The following is a 12,675-nucleotide window of genomic DNA, read 5'->3' as shown; positions in this document are numbered from 1 at the left end:
CAAGAGATAAAGAACAACTAGATACAGGAATTAAACTACTTAGAGATAAAGCAAACAAGTGCACACGGAAATATTCACCTACGCTATGGCTCCCCGGCAACGGCGCCAGAAAAGGTCTTGATAACCCACAAGTATAGGGGATCGCGTGTAGCCTTTTCGATAAGTAAGAGTGTCGAACCCAACGAGAAGATAAAGGTAGGATAAACATTCTCTCAAGTTCTATCAACCATTAATACAACTCTACGCACACTAAGCGTTTGCAATATCTAGGAAATAAAACTAGAGCGATAACGGGTATGAGAGGTGACTTTGCAGAATAATAAAATACACGGAATAAATGTTAGTGCTGCAGCAATAAAGTACACTAAGTAACCATATACTAACAGTACCGTGAGTGTGGAAAGGCGGTGGTAATAGTGGTGGCTTTATCCAAGATTAATTAGTGAAAACATTTAGTTCATTGTCTTTGATGTAGTTTTCAATGTGGGAGAGGCTAAATATACAAGCGCTCCACTACTTGGGATTACAAGTACTATATGATTGGATTGTTAGCAAACATCCGTAAATACTAACAATGCATTAAGATTTCCCCAACCATAGCCTTAAGTTTATGGTCCTCTTACTCCCATACATGCAACTAACCGGTTTGAGCCCTTAGGTTTCTGTCACTCCGGCAGGACTACCCCCTTCTTTTGCACATACTACTAACCCTATGGTGTTGATCCATGCGCGCACAAGTATAATGGACACCAAAGGACAGTACCATATCAATATACAACTCTAATAAACCATAGACATTCAACAAAGCAATCAAAAGACAAATATACTACATAAACATGACATAGATCATACAACAAATATTATAGCATCAAACACCATGTTTATATAGGACGGTACAGAGGTTTATGAGAGGATGAACCACTAAATACAAGGAGGATATGGTGATGGAGATGGCGGTGAAGACGTCGGAGAGGGGCAGCGCGGCGGCGCAGGGCGGCAGCGTGGGCGGCGGCGGCGCGGGGGACTCCTTCCCCGCCGCCGGCATCATGGGGGAGCGCCGCCCCTTAGCCTTCTTCTTCATTGAGTTGGTGCTAGTGTAGATGAGTGTTTCCCCCTCCTTGGCTGCTGCCAAGGAGGAGGATTATCGTGACAATGCTTGGGGGCCTCAAAAATAGGGTTTTCCATCAATATATAGTGTTGGAGATGCAATCCAGGCCATGGGATGGATGCCCCTTTGATCCAAGGGCTCTTGGGCACCTCTAGAACCTTCCTAGGACTCCCCTCTGTCCTTCATGAGCCTCACAACTCGTGTCTGGGCCGAAATATCCAGGTATGGAAAAAGTTTGTGTCAAATACGTCATCAACTTTCGGAGTCCCGAGACTGCACGAACCTCCGCAGTAATTCTGCTCTGCCGGATGTATCCGTTGTCCGTTATGGACTAATAAGATGTCCAAATTGTTCGGTTTGAAATTCTCTACAACTTTGTAGTTTACGACTTTTCCATTGGACGTCGTTTTGATGGAGTTTCGAAGCGATCTTTGAAAAGTGTTCAGCAGGGACAGATTCCGGGAAATTCCAGATTTCACCATAATGAGCTATTTCCTTCCATATTTGCCTATTTCCTGCACAACAAAGTTGAAACCAGCAACTTGTGCACTTTTGCAACTATTAATAGGTTAGTCCCTTAAAACATATAGTAATTGATGTAAAACAATCATGGAATATCAAAAATTATAGATACGTTTGCGACATATCAAGAGGGGGCAAAAATATGGTAAGTGGTGCAAATAATATCTCTACGGCCTTGTTTGGTACTAGAGTTTCTGTGAGGATTAGTGCGGATAATATTCTACAGTATTGTGTGATCCCCTACCGTCACCTAATTCCTGCAAAACCCCATCTCTAATCTACAAGTAGAGTATTAGGGATTGAAAAAAATACTTTGGAAAAAAGTGGAGATTAAATTCGTTCAATACTCTAGTACCAAACAAAAATTTAAGAACAAGTGAGGATTTAAAATTTTGTGGGAATTATCCCCACTATCCTCACAAAAAGTCTAGTACCAAACAAAACCTGAGTGAAAATCAGTTTTTAGCTTAGCATATTACAAGGTTAATGAAAATGGAGTGGGGGCAGCTGCCCCCCTTGACTATAGGCTGGATCCGTCCATGGGCGGAATGATGGTTTTGCCCCAGACACACACGTTAACATGGTGGAGAAGATGCACACATACACACGAATAGTTTCAGCACACGCACATAGTGCTTTTTCTGTATTCCACTCCACAACTCAACTCGGCTGGTTACAGTGGCTTATATAGCCAAACACACACGGCTAATGCGCAGCCACTAACCCACTAACTGCATGCTCCACTAATGACTCCACTAACTAGCCACACGTTTAGCACTTGCAGACCGATCCTCACGGCTCACGCAACGGCCACACAGCTCGGCTATCTTGATCCATGCATGTAGCCTGCCACTAACTAAACACATAACTCTTGACTAAGTAAACTAGCAATGCATCATGCACTCATCTCCTGACTTGCCGATCCACTCACGCGCACACACTAACTCTTTGTGCTGTTGTTCCGGCCGCTACGCCATGTTGACATGCATACAGCTAGCTCTAACATCATAAACTACTAACTAACAAGATTAGTTCCAACAATCACCTCCCTAATCTTGTTGTTCTTATTTCTCTCTTGAAGCCCATGGACGTCGATGTCAACGGTGCACCTCGCAGATGGCCGCCAATGCCATCTTGCACGCCGATTGTTGGTCGCCGCTGGCCTTGCCGAGAGACGCACCTCCTAAGCCCTCACCACGAGCGTGCCGCCATGACACACTCGATGCCGCAAGTTCGCCGCCGGTGCCGCACCTCGCCGGTGGCTCGCCTCCATGTTCGCCACCGGCCGGTGCCGCAACTCGCCGGTGACTTCCTCCATGTTGCCGCCGATGACGCACCTTGTCGACGACTCGGACATGGACGATGAACTTCTCGCGGTAATGGCCTCCGCACCTTGGCCATCACCTCCTTGCCGCCGATGACGCAACTTACCGGGCAGCATACCTTCCTCCATCGCTCGTGACGCAGCTTGACGATGATGGAGACTCCGACCTCGATCGCACGAGGCTCTGATACCAAATGATGGTTTTGCCCCAGACACACACGTTAACATGGTGGAGAAGATGCACACATACACACGAATAGTTTCAGCACACGCACATAGTGCTTTTTCTGTATTCCACTCCACAACTCAACTCGGCTGGTTACAGTGGCTTATATAGCCAAACACACACGGCTAATGCGCAGCCACTAACCCACTAACTGCATGCTCCACTAATGACTCCACTAACTAGCCACACGTTTAGCACTTGCAGACCGATCCTCACGGCTCACGCAACGGCCACACAGCTCGGCTATCTTGATCCATGCATGTAGCCTGCCACTAACTAAACACATAACTCTTGACTAAGTAAACTAGCAATGCATCATGCACTCATCTCCTGACTTGCCGATCCACTCACGCGCACACACTAACTCTTTGTGCTGTTGTTCCGGCCGCTACGCCATGTTGACATGCATACAGCTAGCTCTAACATCATAAACTACTAACTAACAAGATTAGTTCCAACACGGAAGTGGTAGAGCAGATACGGTATCTCCAGAGGCAGGTGACCACGTTGTTGGAGCGTATTATCTCACGCACGCTACAGATGGAGCCGTCACGGCCTTGTCGGCGGCCGGAAACGAGGATGTCTCGTATGCTGTATGTCAGTTTACAGTCGTCACACCCAGCATCCTTCAGCTGAACAAAATAAAAACCGAAAGTTCAGAGCATAAACAGTGACAAGAAGGTTACTATTAAATGAATGTATTTCTCTAGGTCATAACCACTGTCGTAGCTATGCACAACTCAGGGGGGGCACCCCCCCCCCCCCCCCCCAGCTTGTAGAAAATTAGTGAAGGTTTTTTTTACATGGAGTGGGTAGATTTATTTTTAGCATTTTGCCCCTTCAGATCATGAAGTTTTGTGGTTTGCCCCCTCCCCCCAATATTCTAGCAAGCTTCGCCACTGGTCATAAGGCTAACTTTTAAACAACTAGATGATACCCCGCGCGTTGCGGCGAGATTTGAAGGTCAAAAATATTTGAAAAACAAATAAGAAATATTTTAAAACAGTTAATTTACCACACCTTCAAAATAAACCAATTTTATGATATTAATAAATTCATGATCGATGAGAACATGTCAAAAATTGTAAGCGGAGTATAAAACAACTCATTACAAATGAAAGGTACTTGTACACATCAAGTAAGAATAGTACCACATTGGATGTTAAAAGTGTTTGTAATACTATATCGGCTGCAATATTTTACACAATGGTTGGTCAATTTGTTTCAACCATTTTGAAAAGACACACGTACGATTCGATTGCAGTTAACATAATATAAATTTCAAGACACGGGGAAGTAGTTTGTCCAAAGCTAATTGTTTATGTGTATCCTTACAACTACTATGTATGATATGAAGGCTGACAGTAAAAAAAATAACAAATTTGCAAACAAAAAATAGTTAGACTGAAGCAATTCTACATTAATCAAAGGTAGACAATTTATAACGATAATTACATGGGAACCTGTTACATATTCTATAATTTTAGATTTCGAAATTTCAAATGACTTCCACGTTTTTGAAAGAAAGAGAAGCACGTCTAGAGGAAGATATGTCAGGGAGGGAAGCACGAGTGATAACTGATAAAGGTACGGGGCTTGGAAGAAAAAAAACTCTATAAACCAAACCAAAAGAATAACCTGAATGTATAGATATTGGTGAGTTACAATAATAGAAACAGCGGATGGGTAGGTAGATGCTGACCGACGATTTATCTGATCTAGTGCTAGCTCTTGCCACTTGGGAACATCCATCATCTTCAGTTTTCGGCAACATCTAATGAATTGAGCATTAGAATTTTGTAGATCAAATCAAAACAAATATTAATAAGACATGTTAGAGCAATAATCTATGTCCAAAATCAATCAAATTAAGCTGCATCAGCATCAATCATTCACCAATTAGGAGCGATAATTGAGAAAAAATGAGTTCCGGCATTCACTTACCTCATGTATATTAAGGAAGGTCAGGGCCAAGGATTTAAAGGGACGACATAGTAGAAGCTATCTAGGAGGTCTTGCACAAATATATGCCAGATCTGATTCCCCGACCAGGTTGGGGATTCTGAAAGCTATCCATCTTTGCAAACGGACATACGCAAATTGCAAAGAAACAGCTAAATTGTTGTGGTCTGTAGCCAATAATATGTTCGAACATATGCATTTCACGGAAGGTAACCAATAAATTAGTATAACATTATTACGAAAATAAAAAGTGCATGCGCTCTTGACGGAAGGTAACCAAGAAAAATAGAAAGTGCATGCGCTAAGGCAATCAACTGAAATTTGAGAGGAGGTTAGAGGATGCGTACCAACCGAATAAAGCGTTATGTATTGTGGATGATTATCAGCAGATGGAGGAGCCAATCAACGGAAATTAACTCCCCGTCAAAAAAAAAATCAACGGAAATTAACACCCATCGACCAGACGGAGGAGAATTTCTTTTGTAGGACGAACGACCGTGGAGTCGTGGAGCGTTAGGAAGCGGGCCAACCTAGCCCATGCCATGTCGGTCCAAAGCGGGCTAAGTCCAGACAATCTCTTGTTTGGAAGCGGTCCAAGATGAAAGAAATTTGCTGCAGCCCACGCCCTCGTACGCGAGGGAAGCGTGCGGGAGTGCTGCCAGTAGTTGGGGTGACGTGGCTTGCTGTGAGACTAGCAAAATGGAGCCATTTATTAAGAAAGAGAAGATGGCATCAACCAAGATCATCATGTAATGGAACATATAGCATCCCATGTTCACCTGCACAAATAGCCTCGTCAATCAAGGGCTCCGGCAGGTCATTACGAAACTGAAAATGTGGCTCATATTGAGCAGAAGTTCACTCACATTCTGCAATTTCCACAGGAAGAAATTTCTGGCTATTGATCTGGCATGAGCCTTGGTGGACAATCTCTGCAAGGTGGAGGAAATGAAAAGGTTAGAGCATCTCCACTCGTTGGCGCTCCCCATGCCCAAATCCGGCGAAATTTTCCTCCGGATTGGAGGAAAATTTGGTCTGGGAAGCGCCAAAGTTCCAGCCGTCCCCCCGGCAGGACACCCCCAACTTCGGCCATTTGACATATTTCAAACAAATTCGACACAAAATTTAACAAGTTTGGCAAACAAGATTCATAAAATTGTTGAAACAAATTCGGCGAAAATCAGTACAATATTTAACAAGTGCTGAAACAAATGAAGCACACAATTTCACAAGTTTTGAAACAAATTAATAAAGACAGACTAGTTGGCGTTGGCGTTGGCGTTGCCTCGGAGTGTCCATATGTGCTCCACCAGATCATCTTGCAGTTGTTGATGCATTGTAGAGTCTCGAATCTCCTGGCGCATAGCAATGAAGGCGGCACATGATGTCGGCACCTAGTGATTAGGCTGTGCAAGAGGACCCTCTCTCTCATATGGTGCTTCTTGCTCAGCTAGAGGAACCGAATGTTTTCGCTCATTTTCAATAATCATATTGTGTAAGCACACACAACAGTTCATCACCTCCCACATCTGATCTTTGGACCAAGTCATAGCGGGGAACCGGATGATGTCTACGCACGCTTCTATTCATGTAGACAGTGTTGGGCCTCCAAGAGCAGAGGTTTGTAGAACAGCAGCAAGTTTCCCTTAAGTGAATCACCCAAGGTTTATCGAACTCAGGGAGGTAGAGGTCAAAGATATCCCTCTCAAGCAACCCTGCAATTAAGATACAAGAAGTCTCTTGTGTCCCCAACACATCTAATACACTTGTCAGATGTATAGGTGCACTAGTTCGGCGAAGAGATAGTGAAATACAAGTAATATGGATGATTATAAGTAGTAATTGCAATCTGAAATAAAAATGGCAGCAAGCGAACATGTAGCAGAACTTGTTGGAAACGGTGTTTCAATGCTTAGAAACAAGGCCTAGGGATCATACTTTCACTAGCGGACACTCTCAACAATGATCACATAATTGAATAAATAAATGCTACTCTCAAACACTCTCTTGTTGGATAACAAACACCATTCATTGTGTAGGGCTGCAAAAGCACACCCCAAGCCGGAGTAAACAAGCTCCACAACGTCATAAAGGAATCACACACGATGTGCACACTGTCACCATCACACCGTGGCGAGTGACTCCGGAGTTCATATTAAAGTAACCTCTAGAGTGCATAATAGACACGAGTAACATCTACAGATTCAACTAGATTACAAAGCTCATGACCACATAAAGATCACACCATGGGAGAGAGAGATGAACCACATAGCTGCCGGTAGAGCCCTCGGCCTCGGGGGAGAACTACTTGATGACCCACAAGTATAGGGGATCGCAACAGTCTTCGAGGGAAGTAAAACCCAATTTATTGATTCGACACAAGGGAAGCCAAAGAATATTTGTAAGACTTAACAACGGAGTTGTCAATTGAGCTGCACCTGGAAACAGACTTGCTCGCAAGAGTTTATCAGTAGCAACAGTTTTATAACAGTAGCAGTAGTGAAATATAAGCAGCAGTGTAATAAAGACAGCAGTAGTGATTATAGTTAACAACATGATTAAAATACTGTAGGCATAGCGATGGATGAACGGGCGCTGCATGGATAAGAGAACTCATGTAATAATCAAGGCAGGGCATTTGCAGATAATAATAAAACAGTATATAAGTACTAAATAACCATAGGCATGTGTTCCGTATATAGTCGTACGTGCTCGCAATGAGAAACTTGCACAACATCTATTTCCTACCAGCCGGTGGCAGCCGGGCCTCTAGAGAAACTACTGGTAATTAAGGTACTCCTTTTAATAGAGTATCGGAGCAAAGCATTAACACTCTATGAACACATGTGATCCTCATATCACAGCCTTCCCCTCCGGTTGTCCCAATTTCGGTCACTTTGGGGCATCGGGTTCCGGACAGCAATATGTGTATACAACTTGCACGTAAGATCATAAAACAATGAATATCATCATGAATCAATAACATGTTCAGATCTGAAATCATGGCACTCGGGCCCTAGTGACAAGAATTAGGCATAACAAGTTGCAACAATATCATAAAAGTACCAACAACGGATACTAGGCACCATGCCCTAACAATCTTATGGCTATTACATGAACAATCTCATCCAATCCCTACCATCCCCTTCAGCCTACAGCGGGGGAATTACTCACACATGGATGGGGGAAGCATGGATGGTTGATGGAGATCGAGGCGTCGGTGGTGATGATGGCGATGATCTCCTCCAATTCCCCGTCCCGGCAGGGTGCCAGAACGGAGTTTCTAATCCCGAGATTGAGTTTTGCGACGGCGGCGGAGTTCTGGATGTCTTCTGGAAAATTGGTCGAACCCCCTCGCGTTTAAAGGTCAAGGGCTTTAAGTAGTCCAGAGGGGAGCGTCGGAGGCTGGCCGAGGCGACGTTATCATACGGCGGCGTGGCCCAGGGGCCCACCGCGCCGCCATATGGTGTGCGCCCCTCGTGGCCTCCCTCCGTCTCGTCTTCTGGCTCTGTAAGTCTTCTGTGAAAATAGGCCCATTGCAATTATTTCCGGGGATTTTCCTGAAAGTTGATTTTCTGCACAAAAATAAGACACCAGGGCAATTCTGCTGAAAATAGCGTTAGTCTGTGTTAGTTGTATCCAAAATACACAAATTAGAGGCAAAACAATAGCAAAAGTGTTCGGGAAAGTAGATACGTTTTGGACGTATCAACTCCCCCCAAGCTTAGCTTATTGCTTGTCCTCAAGCAATTCAGTTAACAACTGAGTGCGATAAAAGAACTTTTACGAACACATTTGCTTATATGATGTAAATATTCTCATCATATGGACGAGTACCTAGGCAATTCATAATAAGATAAATGCAAATAACGTCATCTAATTGTCATGTCAATCATGAAAAAGATACCAACAAACTAATAATAAGCATTATGAAACATATCTATCAGTAGGATTGCAATGTTCATAAAAAGATATGATAAAGTGGTATCTCGCTTGCCCGTATTTGTACAGCAAAACATAAATGCCCAGGCACCTCTGAAATTCATGGAAAGACTAGAAGTGAAGATTATCAAAGATAAGAGCATCAAAGTTATACCACAGTTAACCATATTCTGGGAAAAACATATTACAGTAAGAATGACAATTATGCTCTCAAGAAGGTGCTCAAAGAAAGGATGGTGACTCAACGTAAAAGTAAAAGATTGGCCCTTCGCAGAGGGAAGCAGGGATTAACATGTGCTAGAGCTTTTCATTTTTAAAACAGAAGTAAAATTGTTTTGAGAGGTGTTTGTTGTTGTCAACGAATGGTAGTGGGCACTCTAACTACCTCGTCAACCAGACTTCCAAGAGCGGCTCCCATGAAGGACGTTATCTCTACCAGCAAGGTAAATCATCCCTCTTCTCTTTTGTTTACACATGTACTTTAGTTTCATTATGGGTGACACTCCCCCCAACCTTTGCTTACACAAGCCATGGCTAACCGAATCCTCGGGTGCCTTCCAACATTCACATACCATGGAGGAGTGTCTATTTGCAAATTAAGTTGCTTACTGATAAATCAGGGCAAAACATGTGAAGAGAATTATTGATGAAAGTTAATTAATTGGGGCTGGGCACCCCGTTGCCAGCTCTTTTTGCAAAATTATTGTATAAGCGGATGTGCCACTAGTCCATTGATGAAAGTCTGTCAGGAGTAAATGACTAGGTTGAAAGATAAAACACCACATACTTCCTCATGAGCTATTAGACATCGACACAAATTGAGAAGTACTTTGAAGGTTTTAAAGGTAGCACATGAAAATTTACTTGGAATGGTTTGAGATGCCATGCATAGGTATTTATGGTGGACACTTTGGAATAACTTGGTTTTCAGGGGTTTGGAAGCACGAGCAGCATTCCCGCTCAGTACAAGTGAAGGCTTGATACGTCTCCAACGTATCTATAATTTCTGATGTTCCGTGCTTGTTTTATGACAATACCTACATGTTTTGTTCACACTTTATATCGTTTTTATGCGTTTTCCGGAACTAACCTATTGACGAGATGCCGAAGTGCCAGTTGCTGTTTTCTGCTGTTTTTGGTTTCAGAAATCCTACAAAGGAAATATTCTCGGAATCGGACGAAATCAACGCCCAACATCTTATATTTCCCGGGAGCTTCCAAAAAGTCAAAGGGGGGCCGGAGGGGGGCCCTGCTGGCCCCACACGACATGGCGGCGCGGCCACCAGGGGGGCGCGCCCCCCTACTGTGTGGGCCCCCAGTGGCCCTTACGACTCCGCCTCTTCGCCTATAAGTTGCCTCCTGACCTAAAACATCGACACCGATTGACGAAACCCGAGAAAACCTTCCAGAGCCGCCGCCATCGCGAAACTCTAATTCGGAGGACAGAAGTCTCTGTTCCGGCACCCTGCCGGGACGGAGAATTGTCCCCGGAGTCATCTCCACCGCCGTCTCCACCGCCATCTTCACCGCCATCGCTGTCTCCATGATGAGGAGGGAGTAATTCACCCCCTGGGCTGAGGGCTCTACCGGTAGCTATGTGGTTCATCTCTCTCTCATGTACTTCAATACAATGATCTCATGAATTGCCTTGCATGATTGAGATCCATATGATGAGCTTTGTAATCTAGATGTCATATGCTATTCAAGTGCTTAATTATGTGAACTTTGGGGTTACTGTGACCTCGGTGTAATGGTGACAGTGTGTGCGCCGTGTGTAACTCCCTTATGAATTGTGGTGTGTTAGTACCTCCTATAAATGCTCACGGTGACGGTGTGGGGTGTTTATTAGTACTTGGGAATACGCCTTTGAGGTGTGCTTTTGCACACTTGCCCAATGAATTTGAGTTCTCTATCCAATAAGAGAGTAGTATGATGAAGTGCTTATATTTATATTCAATTATGATTGCAATGTTGAGAGTGTCCACTAGTGAAAGTATGATCCCTAGGCCTTGTTTCCAAACATCGAATCTCCGTTTATTTACTGTTCTGTTGCATGTTTACTCGCTGCCATATTTTATTCAGATTGCTATTACCACTCATATACATCCATATTACTTGTATTTCACTATCTCTTCGCTGAACTAGTGCACCTATACATCTGACAAGTGTATTAGGTGTGTTGGGGACACAAGAGACTTCTTGAATCGTGATTGCAGGGTTGCTTGAGAGGGATATCTTTGACCTCTTCCTCCCTGAGTTCGATACACCTTGGGTGATCCACTTAAGGGAAACTTGCTGCTGTTCTACAAACCTCTGCTCTTGGAGGCCCAACACTGTCTACAGGAAAAGGAGTGTGCGTAGACATCAAGCTACTTTTTCTGGCGCCGTTGCCGGGGAGGAAAGGTAAAAGGCACTTACACGCTGGTCCTAGGTAACCAAACAGTTTTCTGGCTCCGTTGTAAGTGCTCGAAGCTATTTCCTTTAGATCCTGCAATTGCATCTTTTTGTTTCTTGTTTTACACTAGTAAGGCATAATGGACAACAATGAGCTTCTTATTCTATTTCCTATGTTAAGACATGAATTGTGTGATGCGAAAATTAAAAAACCTATGGAACCTTATTTGCATGCTAGTAGCAATGTTATTAGTATGAACGCAATCACTGCTAATGCTATGGAGAAGTCTAAGCTTGGGGAAGCTAGTTTGTATAAAAATAATCTTTTTTGCTCCTCAGCTTTGGAAGAAATATTTTGCTCTGATAATAATTTATCTCCCATATGCGATAACTTTAATGATGCTTGTGATATTTTAAATCCACCTACTGAAAGTATTCCTTTCAAGATACCCATGAAAATTATTGAACATGTTATGGATAACCGCTATGAAGGGGATGGAACTGTCCATCCTGGAGATCATTTACTGTTTTTGCATGAATTATGCGGGTTATTCAAGTGTGCAGGTATCGCTATGGATGAAGTGAGGAAGAAACTATTCTCTTTTTCGCTGTCTGGTAAAGCGGCGCATTGGTATAAATTGCTGAAGAATAGTCATTCTCTTGGTTGGGAGGAAATTGTATCTCTCTTTTATTCTAAATTTTATCCTCCTCATGAAGTGCATATTGATAGGAATTACATTTATAACTTTTATCCTCGTGATGGAGAGAGTATTTCTCAAGCATGGGGGAGATTGAAGTCACTAATGCTCAAATGTCCCATTCATGAGCTCCCCCGTAATGTTATTGTTAATAATTTTTATGCAAGGCTTTCAGGACATCAGAAGGACTATCTAGATGCCTGTTTGGAGGGATCTTTCACAAGCAAGGAGGTTGAAGCTAGATGGGATCTTCTTGATCGGATTCAGGAGAATACTGAAGATTGGGAGAACGACAAAGGTGAAGAGTCAGGTATAAATTATGATTATGAATGCATTGAAACTTTTATGGATACTGATAGATTTCGAAATATGAGTGCTACTTATGGTCTTGACTCTCAAGTTGCTGCAAATCTTTATAAAGCTTTTGCCTCTAATTTTGAATTGCCTAGGAAGAATTTTGATAAGTATCATGAACCTTTTAAAGAGGCTTGCATGAAAA

The sequence above is a fragment of the Lolium perenne genome, chromosome 7, assembly GCF_019359855.2.
Source record: "Lolium perenne isolate Kyuss_39 chromosome 7, Kyuss_2.0, whole genome shotgun sequence".
Taxonomy (NCBI): domain Eukaryota; kingdom Viridiplantae; phylum Streptophyta; class Magnoliopsida; order Poales; family Poaceae; genus Lolium; species Lolium perenne.
This window is presented reverse-complemented; position numbering follows the sequence as displayed.